This window comes from Spermophilus citellus, assembly GCF_964194105.1.
Source record: "Spermophilus citellus genome assembly, chromosome: 15".
NCBI lineage: Eukaryota > Metazoa > Chordata > Mammalia > Rodentia > Sciuridae > Spermophilus > Spermophilus citellus.
In genome coordinates, this window is record NC_138195.1 from 97,597,802 (window position 1) to 97,609,031 (window position 11,230).

Sequence of the window (11,230 nt, forward strand, 5' to 3'; positions counted from 1 at the left end):
TTATTTTTTAAACAATCGAGGTGGAACTCCACAACATAACATCAATGATTCAAAGCGCACAGTTCTGTGGAGTCGAGTCCGTCCACAAGGTCCTGAGACCACTGCCACAAGCGTCCGGCCCTCCTGTGGGCCTGTGCTCTCTGGAAAGCACGCAGGTTGCCCTCTGCCCCATGGATTTGCTGCTCTGCTTCTTCTTGGAACCTACTTCGGGGTTTGCGGCCTCGTGGGCGCCTTGGCGCTCCTTTCCCTCCAAGTTGAGAAGCTGCGCACTTCCAGGTTTTGCTGGTGGGTCCCGAAGTGCTGATGGGCAGTGGGCTGCCACCTTTCCGCGGCTGTGAGCGTCCACGCGGGGCCACGCCCAGGAGTGGAGTTTCCTGGTCCTGTGGTGACTGCGCCGAGGCGTGGCCCTCCGGCGGCCACACCAGCTCGCAGGGCTCTGCATCCCCCGCTGCCAGCCGCGCTCGCTTTCCACTAGGACTCACCGCTGTCCTCGCGGGTGTGGGGCCTCCCGGGGTTTTTTATTTTACTTTTTTTCTGATTTGGGGCACTGGGAGTGACATCCGCGGCCTGGCACGAGTAGGTAAGCGCTGTGTCGAGAGCCACAGCCGCCCTCACTGGGGAGCTCTGTCGCCCTAACGGCGGTGCCGTCGGTGGTCTCTCTACGCGCTTGGAAAATGCCTGTGAGGTGTTTGGCGGCGCTTGGATTGGGCTGTTCCTCTTTTTGTTGTTGAGTTTAGAAGCCCTTTACACACTCTGGATACTGGAGCCTCATCAGTAGGTGGGCTCTCCCCGCAGCCTGGAAGAAGTCAGCCCTTCCTGCGCCTTGACTTTAGCCCAGGGACACCTTGCGCTTTGGCCTGCAGACCAGGACACAGCCTGCTGCGCTCGGTGGGGGTCTCTATTCAGCCGCCAGAGGGCGCTCGTGCACCAGGCCACCTGGAGCCAGCTTCCTATTCCTATTCCTGGGCAGAGCCCTCTTGGGCTCTTTCCGGGTCTTTGCAGGTGCCTGTCTGTCCCCAGGTGTAAAGACGACCAACACCACAGCCGTTAGGGAGATAGACCCAGCTACAGCGAGGGCGGGGTGTGGCTCAGCGGCACAGCGCTTGCCTAGCTCGTGCCAGGCCGCGGTCCATCCTCAGTGCCCCGACAAAGAAAAAAATAAAGAAAAAACCCAGTGAGGCCCCATCCGCGAGGATGGCGGTAAGTCTACACTGACTCAGATGATCTGCCAGGGCTGGTAGATCCACTCTGCTGGACCCAGCTGGGGTGGCAGTGCAGCGAAGTCAAGGGCAACTAATGAGTTGTCGTGAGTGAGCTGCGAAGCTTTGAGTTCTGCTCCTCATCCTTTGATTATGATAGTTCTCAGCATTATGAACCAGCAAATAGGAACTTTATAAAAACATGAGATGTCTTTCTCCTGTTGTTAATGTTCAATTCCACTTTCCGATAATGTCACAGTTTTCTTGGAAGTTCTGTTTTCAGTTAATAGATAATTTGCTGTGTTCAGCACTTGTTGTTTTAAACTTCCCTTTGCCCTATTTCTTTACAAGGTCTATCTTTAGAAAATCATCCACAAGCACAGGATAGAGCCAGAAAACCAAATGAAGTCAATCATGGCAGTCAGTGTGCCTCACTGTGAACTCCAAACTTCTCCCTTTAAAAACATTTAGTAGTAAAAGTGCCATAGCAGTGAGTTCTGGTGCTGGTGTGGTAGGTGGTGGCATAGTGATGACAGGTGGCATACACTGCTGATTCATTCTCTTTAGCAAGCAAACAGGTTAGGTGGATCACAGTGAATCAGTGAATCATCAGCCAGGAAAAAGCAACAATATAGGTAAGATCCATCTTTGAAGATTTATTCTGCAAACCAAGAAGAAGGAGAAGGATCATGTAGAAACTGAACTCACTGTTGGAATGCTTTGCTTTGCCCTTGTGTTTTTAAGAATGAATTTGTTGGGCTGGGATTGTGGCTCAGCAATAGAGCGCTCGTCTAGCACGTGCAAGGCCCTGGGTTCGATCCTCAGCACCACATAAAAATAAATAAATGAAGGTTGTGTCCAACTACTTCTAAAAAATAAATATTAAAAAAAGAATGCATTTGTTCATTCAGTTCTTGGTGCAAGGCATTTACATCCTTTCCCAATGGGAAAGCAGATGCAGACAACAGTGAATTTTTCATAACAGACAAATTTCCACAGGAGTCATTATGTGGTCATGGAGTGATGCAAAATCTGTGCTTTTCTGAACCACAGAAGCCACAAGGCTTCTTGATGTCCCTCAAGCCAGACTCTGGTGCTTCTAGAGGGTCTAAGCTTTGTAAGATTTGTTGATCTGTAAAAGTTTATTCTTGTAAGTGAGATGTAACATTTTTCATGTAACTATTTATTTGTTGTGCAGTTTGTAATGAAGTAGCCAAGGCAGCAGCTGGGTGGCAAGGATGGCAGATGTGACTATAATAGCAACAATTGCAACTATCCATGTTGCAATGAATCCTTTTTGTTTAACAGTTTGTAGGTACATCCATTAAGGAAACCTTGTTATGCAAATGAAGTGTAAGACTGATGGGCAGGCATCTAACCATTATCTCCTTACTTGAGGATAAATATAGCAAATGTATTTACTGTGGTAGGGCAACTCCTCAAATAGCAAGGAGTTATGCAAGTATGTTTTACTACTAATGATATTTTATGGGCCAAGAGGTAATTAATATATGTATTAGAAATATTAATTGTTTGGACTAAAACTAAAATATATGGTTTGGGAGTATAAACTGTGGTGAATGTTTCAGATTCATCCCAATGCCAAACCCATTATAATTTATAGAGTTCCCATGTGCACATTATTATCAGTGTTACATGTTAGCAACCAAGAACTTAAACTATAAAAATACAAAGGCACATGGGAACACTCTAAATACAATGGATTTGGAGATCATTGCCAAGAAAAGATTTTCAGGTGTTTTTGCAGCTTGGGTATTCTCTAATACCTTTTTATAAACATGATTTTGTACAGCTGTTAACTTATGATCATTTTGATTTAAAAAATTTAAAGTGAATAATTCTTGCTTTAATTGTTCATGTGGTGAATGAGTCTATTCCCCTTTTTATTTAAAACACGTTTTTAAGATTTTGGGGCCCACGTTCGATTATGGCTCGTCCTTGAAGATTATAAGGAATACCATGTATAAGGATAATATTCCATTGAGTACAGAAATTAGAAAATGCTTTAGATGTATAGGCTGTACCATTATCTGTTTTTATTATTTTAGGTTGTCCTAAGAAGGCAAAGGCTGATAGCAAATGTTTTCTTATTGTTTTAAAATTCTCAGAAGTTTGTACTATAGCAAAGATTATAGTAGAGAAGGTATCAATGGTCACATGTATATATTCACATTTTCCAAAGGGAGTGTATTGGGTTTCAGTTCCAATATTCTGACAAGCCTTTAGCATGTCTACTATAATCCTGGGTGGCATTCTCATAAGCAAGAGTAAGCACAAGCATGTTGGCAACTTCAGAATTTTCTATTTTCCTTTCAATAGCATTTTGGTCTATTAACAAAATCCATGTAGGGTTTAGTGGCTTCTTGATGAATCTGGGAAACGGAGCCTGTAGGAGTCTTCATGTCGGGCACTTTATCCCACACTTTCATGGCAGCCTGAGAGGATTACGAGCTGCATGTGAATCATTAATTGGTTGAGCCCCAGTACTAGAATTTCCTTGACCACTAATCTGGTTGAAAGAAATAAGAATGCCATTATTCAAATTGTCAATGCCGTTATGACCTTCATCTTTCCATTCCTGTAATCGTAGCCTGTACTGAGCAGTGCAAGGCTGGCTTGCATCAGGGCCATCCAGTCCCGGGGACTCCTTCATACACACAGGCAAGTTCCTCTGTTAAACTCCAGTAACATGACTTTGTATATCATTTTATTCCATTGACCTTTGTGATTCCTTAAAAGTGCAAATGGCAGCCTATTATGTTGAGGATCATGATTATTTGTCCTCAAAACTGGGAAAGCTTTAATAATTTCTCCTGCTTGTTTAGCTTCCTCAATATGTCTTTGCATAGCTGGTACCTTAGTCTTATGGAATCTTTGCTAGAGAAATGGAAGGTAAAGAAAGAGGAGCAGGAGGGGGGACAAAGGTATGCTCTCCCCTTTTTGAAGGTTCTTTTTATTTTGAGCTTGTGGAGGTAGTTTGTCTAGAAGGGGAAGGTTGGAGGATAACATTTATAAATTTTGAATAGGTTGAAAATAGCTTCACAGCATAGATTCCAAATAGTTAAATGCTTGAGACTAACTGGCCCGATAGACATTCTAAGACATTCATTCCCGTGTTTCTGCATCTAAGCTACCAATGTCTGGATACCTCGGTATTGTTCCCTAATGACAGTTAAGAGTTTTGATGTATCTCATGAAGGAGCTGATTTATCTCTTCATCATCTTTGGTGTATATCTTCCTGTTTTTTTTAAAATTAAGCTTCTTAACTGAAAAGCATGCCCTTTAACCTCAGGAGAAATGGAAAGTAGTTCCTTAACAATGGAGCATCTACGTTCATCAAACAAACTCTTCTCAAGTTCAAGAGTCAAATAGACCTCAACACAATAATATTGGGTGACTTTAACACACCCTCTTTCATCACTAGATAGATCTTCCAAACAAAAACTGAACAAAGAAACTATAGAATTCAAAAATACAATCAATAACTTAGGCTTGATTGACATATAGAAAATGTCATCCTTCAATGAGAGAATACACTTTCTTCTCAGCAGAAGATCCTGAATATCCTAGTATATGATCTATTTAGAGAAGGATCCTTCTCTAAATAGACCATATACTATGCCACAAAGCAACTCTTAGCAAATATAAAAAATTAGAGCTACTACCTTGTATTCTATCAGATCATAATGGAATGAAATTTGAAATCAATGACTTGAACAGACACTTCTCAGAAGATGATATACAATCAATCAACAAATATATGAAAAAAATGTTCATCATCACTAGCAATTAGAAAAAATGCAAATCAAAACCACTCTAAGATTTCATTTCACTCCAGTTAGAATGACAGCTATTATGAAGACAAACAACAGTAAGTGTTGATGAGGATGTGGGGAAAAAGGCTATACTCATACACTGCTGGTGGGACTGCAAATTGGTGCAGCCAACATGGAAAGCAGTATGGAGATTCCTTGGAAAACCGGGAATGGAACCACCATTTGACCCACCTATCTCACACCTTGGTCTATATCCAAAGGACTTAAAAACAGCATACTACAGGGACATAGCCACATCAATGTTTTTAGCAGCACAATTCACAGTAGCTAAACTGTGGAACCAACCTAGATGCCCTTCAATGGATGAATGGATAAAAAAATGTGGCATATATACACAATGGAATATTACTCAGTAATAAAAGAGAATAAAGTCATGGCATTTTCAGGTAAATGGATGGAGTTAGAGAAGATAATGCTAAGTAAAGTTAGCCAATCCCCCCCAAAAAACAAATGCCAAATGTTTTCTCTGATATAAGGAGGTTGATTCATAGTGGGGTAGGGAGAGGGAGCATGGGAGGAACAGAGGAACTCTAGATAGGGCAGAGGGTGGGAGGGTAAGGGAGGGGGCAGGGGGTTATTAATGATGGTGGAATGTGATGGTCATTATTATCCAAAGTACAGGTATGAAGACACGAATTGGTGTGAATATACTTTGTATACAATCAGAGATATGAAAAATTGTGCTCTATATGTGTAATAAGAATTGTAATGCATTCTGCTGCCATATATAAATAAAAAAATCTGCATTTAGGAAAATGCATGGAACTGGAGGTCATCATGCTGAGCAAAACAAGCCAGACATGGAAAGACAGGTGTCACATGTCTTCTGTCATATGTAGAAACTTGTGGGGAGCCATTCTCACATGTGATTGGGCAACTCCCGGTTTGGGTGTGAGGCGCTCTGGCTACACTGTGTCGGAGCTTTCCCGACCCTCTCCTGGTGCGAGAGCCTGTCCGTGTGGGGGTGTGACTGACCACTGACCCTGGGGTCAATCACTGACCCTGACCTTGGAGTGCTGCCCCCCCCTTCATTGGATGGAATTCTCCCCTGAATTTCTTGTTTCCCAATAAAAGGCCACTCCCTGGCGTGCTCTCTCTCTCTCTCCTGCTAGCCCTGAGTAATCCCTGCTGCCCTACTGGGTGGTTCGAGGTGTGAGTCAGAGGGAGAGCTGTCTCGGACCTGGTCATAGAAAAAGGTAACTGAGTCTGTGTGTTTATTTCGATCTCACTAGCTAACTTTTATGCCAAGAACCTCTTTAATGAAACCAGTGCGCTGGTCACATGGTGGAGAAACTGAAAAAAAAAAAGACCCCTAAAGTTGAAGAGAGGCTGTTGGGGAAGAGGACAGGGACAGGGGAGGGAGGAGAGTGGGAGGGCATAAGTGTGGGGGGTGCAGTCACAGCACAGTCTGCAGGTGGGGGAGGGTGAGTTACCCTTCATGGTCACAGAAGGCAACATGAAATCTGCCCTTCTCCTGGGGCTGCGATTCCATTCAGCGTGGAGCTGGAGTGGGCAGGACCAGCCTTGTTCTGACTGTTCCCTCCACCCCCCGGCCATGCACACATGTCCAAGGAGCCTGGGGACAGGGACACACCCCACGCTCACCAGTCTCTAGTGTTCTATGGCTCATGTCACATTGATCCTTGAGGCTGAGGTTCAGGGACAGACCATGATCCCTGTTGGAGAATGGGATTCCCAGAGTGGTCTGGCAGGAGGGTGAGCCCCGAGAGTGAACAATTCTGTGAGGAGGGATGTACTTAATACTCCCTTCACCTACAAGAAGCAAATTACCAGGCATCCAGAAGAAGCTGTCAGTCAGCGTGGGCATGAGAGCAGGACCTGCAGCCAGGGGAATGGTTTCCAACTATCGGCTAGGGGTGACCACGGTGGCCTGCAGTGTGTGGGAAACATCTTGTAATATTGAGAAAGAAAAGGGGTCAGAGGCTTTGGGGAGGGAACCCTGAGGCTGATGTGGGAAGCTTCAGGGAATGGGAAAGAAACACTACCAAATCCTTGCTACTGTCCAGGCTTTGAAAAACTTTCTTCTACTTCTCTGTCCTAGAATGCTGGTACAGTGGGAAGATGGAGTTCACTTAGCCAAACAGAAAGCAGCCCTGTGTTTTCCAGACCAGGGCAGCTCTGTTGTAGGGCAGGTCGCTCAGAAAACACACCAAGTCCCAGTTTTGTCCAAATTGAAGAGTCTTTATTTAGCCGACAGGTTAGTGACTGTTCCCCTCAGGACTCGTAAGTGCAAAGAACAGCCTCGAGCCTCAACATTTTAGGATACTTAAAGGCAAAATCTGCAAAAAACACATCCAGGTTGACGTAGCTGCAGGCAAGCAGGTATAGAAGCTGAACTGGGCAGTCAGCAAGACAATGCAATGGGTACATTGGTCTTCCCCACGGGACTTTCCAGGTTGGCATAGCAGAAAGCAAGCAGCCGGGAAGTGGGTCAAAATGACCCTAGTTAAGTACAATAGAGAATGGTAACTAATGTCTAGATAATCAATCTCTGACAAGGTACATTGCCTAAGAAACATGAGAACCAAAAAGAGAATTTTATATTGTATAAGAATTGCTATTTTGTGGTGCCAAGTATGCTATAGTAGCTACCTATTAATGGGTACAGAGGTAGGGCTTTCCCATGGGAGAAGTATTTCTTATATGATATGGAGTCACAGGGTAAAATGGAGCCTGGCCCATAACAGCTCCTGCAGTGGGTGCTACTTGCCAGATGCTCACTCTGGCCTGCTCAGCACCAGGGAGACTGCACCACCTTTAACCAGCTCCCAGCTGGGGTGGCTGCAAGGAGCTGGTGTTCCAGGGCAGTGTTAATCCACATGTGGCTGGCCAGGGTCCCCACTTCTCTTGAACAGCTGCCAAATACCTGTGGGGCCTCAATGTGCTGACCACGGAGATTGGCTGCAGGTAGGGTGGGGCCCACCAAGAACCCCTACCCCAGGTGGCTGTGTCCCTGCTACTGACGCCCAGATGCCATTTGGCTAACAGCATGCAGCCTCTTGTGAGCCCAGTACTGGCCACAGAGGCCTAAGGTGCCCACAGGTGTGGCACACAGGTTCCCAAAGGCTCCTGCTTGCAGGAGCTGAAAGGATCTCAAGGGCCTGACAATGGTGGCTCCTTGCCCAGGCCACAGCCTCTCCACTGGCTGAGGATCCCATCTCCCCCTCCCCTGTCTGAGAAGAGGCCCAGCTGAGGGACCCAGCAGGAAAGAGCCCAGCCAGGCCCCTGTGGAACAGCTCTCCTGGGAGGCGATGGTGGGGAAGGGCGAGCAGCTTGCCATCCTCCTCCCACCCTGCCAGGGCGGTGCAGGGTCTGTGGGGGCCACTGCCTATTCACAGTGGGAAACAACATGCCCAGCGTTGCATGCATGGCTGGGCCACTCCCTGGAGTGCCTGGCCTGCTGCTCCCCTAGGCACGTGGTTCCCGGCGTGGGGCACTGCCCCAGGAGATGGCCCCGGGTGGGTGAGAAGTTGGGCACAGCCCTAGGGCAGGCAGTTCACCCTTTGGGCCAGCCAAGCTCCAGGGCCAGGCTCTTGCCAGCCACGTCACTGTCAAGAAGGTCCTCCCAGTCCTGAGCCCGGAGAGGCCAGGTGGAGCAGCAGTACCGAGCACCAGGTGCTGCCTGAGGTGCACAGGGCTTGCCCTGTTGCTCCTGTGGGCGAGCAGGTGGGCCAGGTATGTTGGCTGCAGGGTGGGGACCTCACTGCTGCCCTGTCTCATGCTATTGCCATCGAGACTGGGAGTGAGTGCCAGCAGGCTCAGGGCTGGGTCTCTGGACAGCACATGTGCTGATGGATGGCAGAGTTTGGGTCAGGGGGACATTGCTGGGTGGGCTGGTGGGAGTCATTGGTGGCAGTGGAGCCTAGGAGCAGAGCAACAGCAGAGGTGCTGCTGGCTCCCTTCCTGTGCCCCCAGGCTCTGAAGTGTCCCCTGGGCAGGGGCAGGGCCAGGGCTGGCTGCTCCAAGGGACCACAGCCAGGGCAGACTGGGCAGAGCAGCCTGGTGGACTTGAGGCCTGGGCAGTCTGCCCAGGGGCTGTACTTGGGTAGGTGGAAGGCAGCACTGGCCACCACCATGGAGGAGCTGAGGGAAGAAGAGTGTTGTGTTCCTTGAGCATCCAGAGTGGACTGAGACCCCTGTGCCCTTCTTTCTCACCTCCTCTGAGGAGATGGGCAGCAGAAAGCAAGTGGCTCAGCCCATGGGAGACCTTTACAGGAGGTCAGCCAGGCAGGACAGTCAAGCTTCCCCTGGCCTGGGATGCATCCTTGCCTGGAGTGGCTATGAATTGCCCCTGCTGGTCCTCCTGGTCTCTGGGCTGCTACAGAGGATGTATTCTGGAGCTGGGTGAATGGCCCCACAGCCCTCCATCCCCATGAGGGGCTGAAGTTGGCCCTAGACTAACCTGGACAGGGGATTCTCAGCCCTGTGTGTCCATCCCCCACCCCCAAGCACCAGGCCACATGGGGTGTGTCTCAGAGGGCTCATCTCCTCCTGGACAGTGTGAGTCCCACATGCACACAGGGTCTGTGGACCCCACGTGGCCTGGCCCAGCTCTCGAACTTCAAGCTCATCTTCCAAGCCTCAAGGAATGTCTGTGACAGCAGACCTGTGGTGCAGCTTCCCCCACCATGCAGGCAGGCCCCCCACCTGCACACCCACACGTGGCCAGCTCCCTGGATGTGAGACTGAGCAGGGCCTCCTCCTCATCTGTGGGGTACAGTAGGAGACTGGAGGTTGCTGCACGGGATGACCACTGGAGGGTGGTTAGGCCCCATGTGGAGCAGAAGTTGTGGGTTTCTTTTCTTCTTTCAGCCCAGGAAGTTTGTCCTTGAAAGGAGAGGCTCTCTGAGTCAGGGCTGAGGGACTTCAGTGCTGACCCCAGGTCAGGACCCCCAACCCAGGGAGGAGTGGCTGCCATCTGGATGAAGAAGGCAACTGTGGCTACAGAGTAAGGGCTGTCCAGCCCACCAGCTCAGGGGTAAGCCGGCAGGTTCCCCAGGTTCAGGAGGTGGCCTCAGGAAGCAGTGTCATGGGGAAGATAAGGTTGTTCCTTCAGGGCAACACCGGGTGGTCTTTGCCTCTCTTCTTGGGGTTTCCTTTTGCAGGAAGTGTCCATGCCTGGCTGCCTATGGCTGGAAACTCCTGGGACAGGGGCCACACAGCAGAGTGTGGCCTCCACCTGGGCCACACTGGGTCAGGCCTGAGGTGGCCCATTGTGCTGGTTAGTTGAAGACGGAAGCAGATGAAAGGCGGCTGTGCAGGACTGTGCCAAGGATCTGCAAACGAGGCGGCAGCCAGAAGACCCACGAGCCTTCCTGGGTGGCGGACTCTGCTGGTTTACGGTCAGGAAGAGGGTAAGTGCTCTGGCGTAGAGGGCTGGCCCAGGGACATGTGTTTGCGTGTGGCCAGGGAGAGGGAGGGAGCAAGAGGATGGCTCTGGGTTCAGCAGGCCCCAGAGTGGCTGGTGGGCAGTGCCTTGAGCTCCAGTCCTCCCCACATAGACCATCCTTGATCCTTTAGGGCAATAGGATGTATTAAACAGATATAGTCACCTGCCCCTGCCTGTGCCTCTCCTGCCCACTGACTTCTGGCCAGGAGGGGGCACTGGTGACAGTTTTCAAAAGTCATATTTTGGGAAGACTACCTTCCTACCTTCTAAGCTAGCAAATAGACTCAGGTTACAGCCCCAGGTAGGGAGGAGTAGGGCCATCCAGGGGATCCACTCCTGAAGGCTGTCCTGTGGGGGGTCTTTATGGTGCTCAATGATAAGGATGTTCTACTAGGACCCTGTCTGGTTTGTTGGAGGAAAATGCTAAAACAAGACCAAGTTCATTTCATTTGTGAAAAGCTGACTGTTCCTGCTTTTTTCAAGGCTAATTAACTCTAGAATAAGGACATGTTCTTCCTGGGTGACAAGGACTCTAGAATAAGGCCATTCCCTTCCTCCCCCAAGATGACAAGCAGCAACTAGCTGACACCCACAGGCATTCTGGCCTTTCCTGCCGGCACAGGGGTGATCTACGTTGTCCCTTCACTTGCTCCCACAGGATGTTGGGCCTGCCTGGTGAGTAGACTCCAAAGAGGGTGGGGAAGGGCCAGTGCCTCGGTTCCTCAGCCCCCTTCCTGGCTACCTGGTTGCCCGACACAGCGAC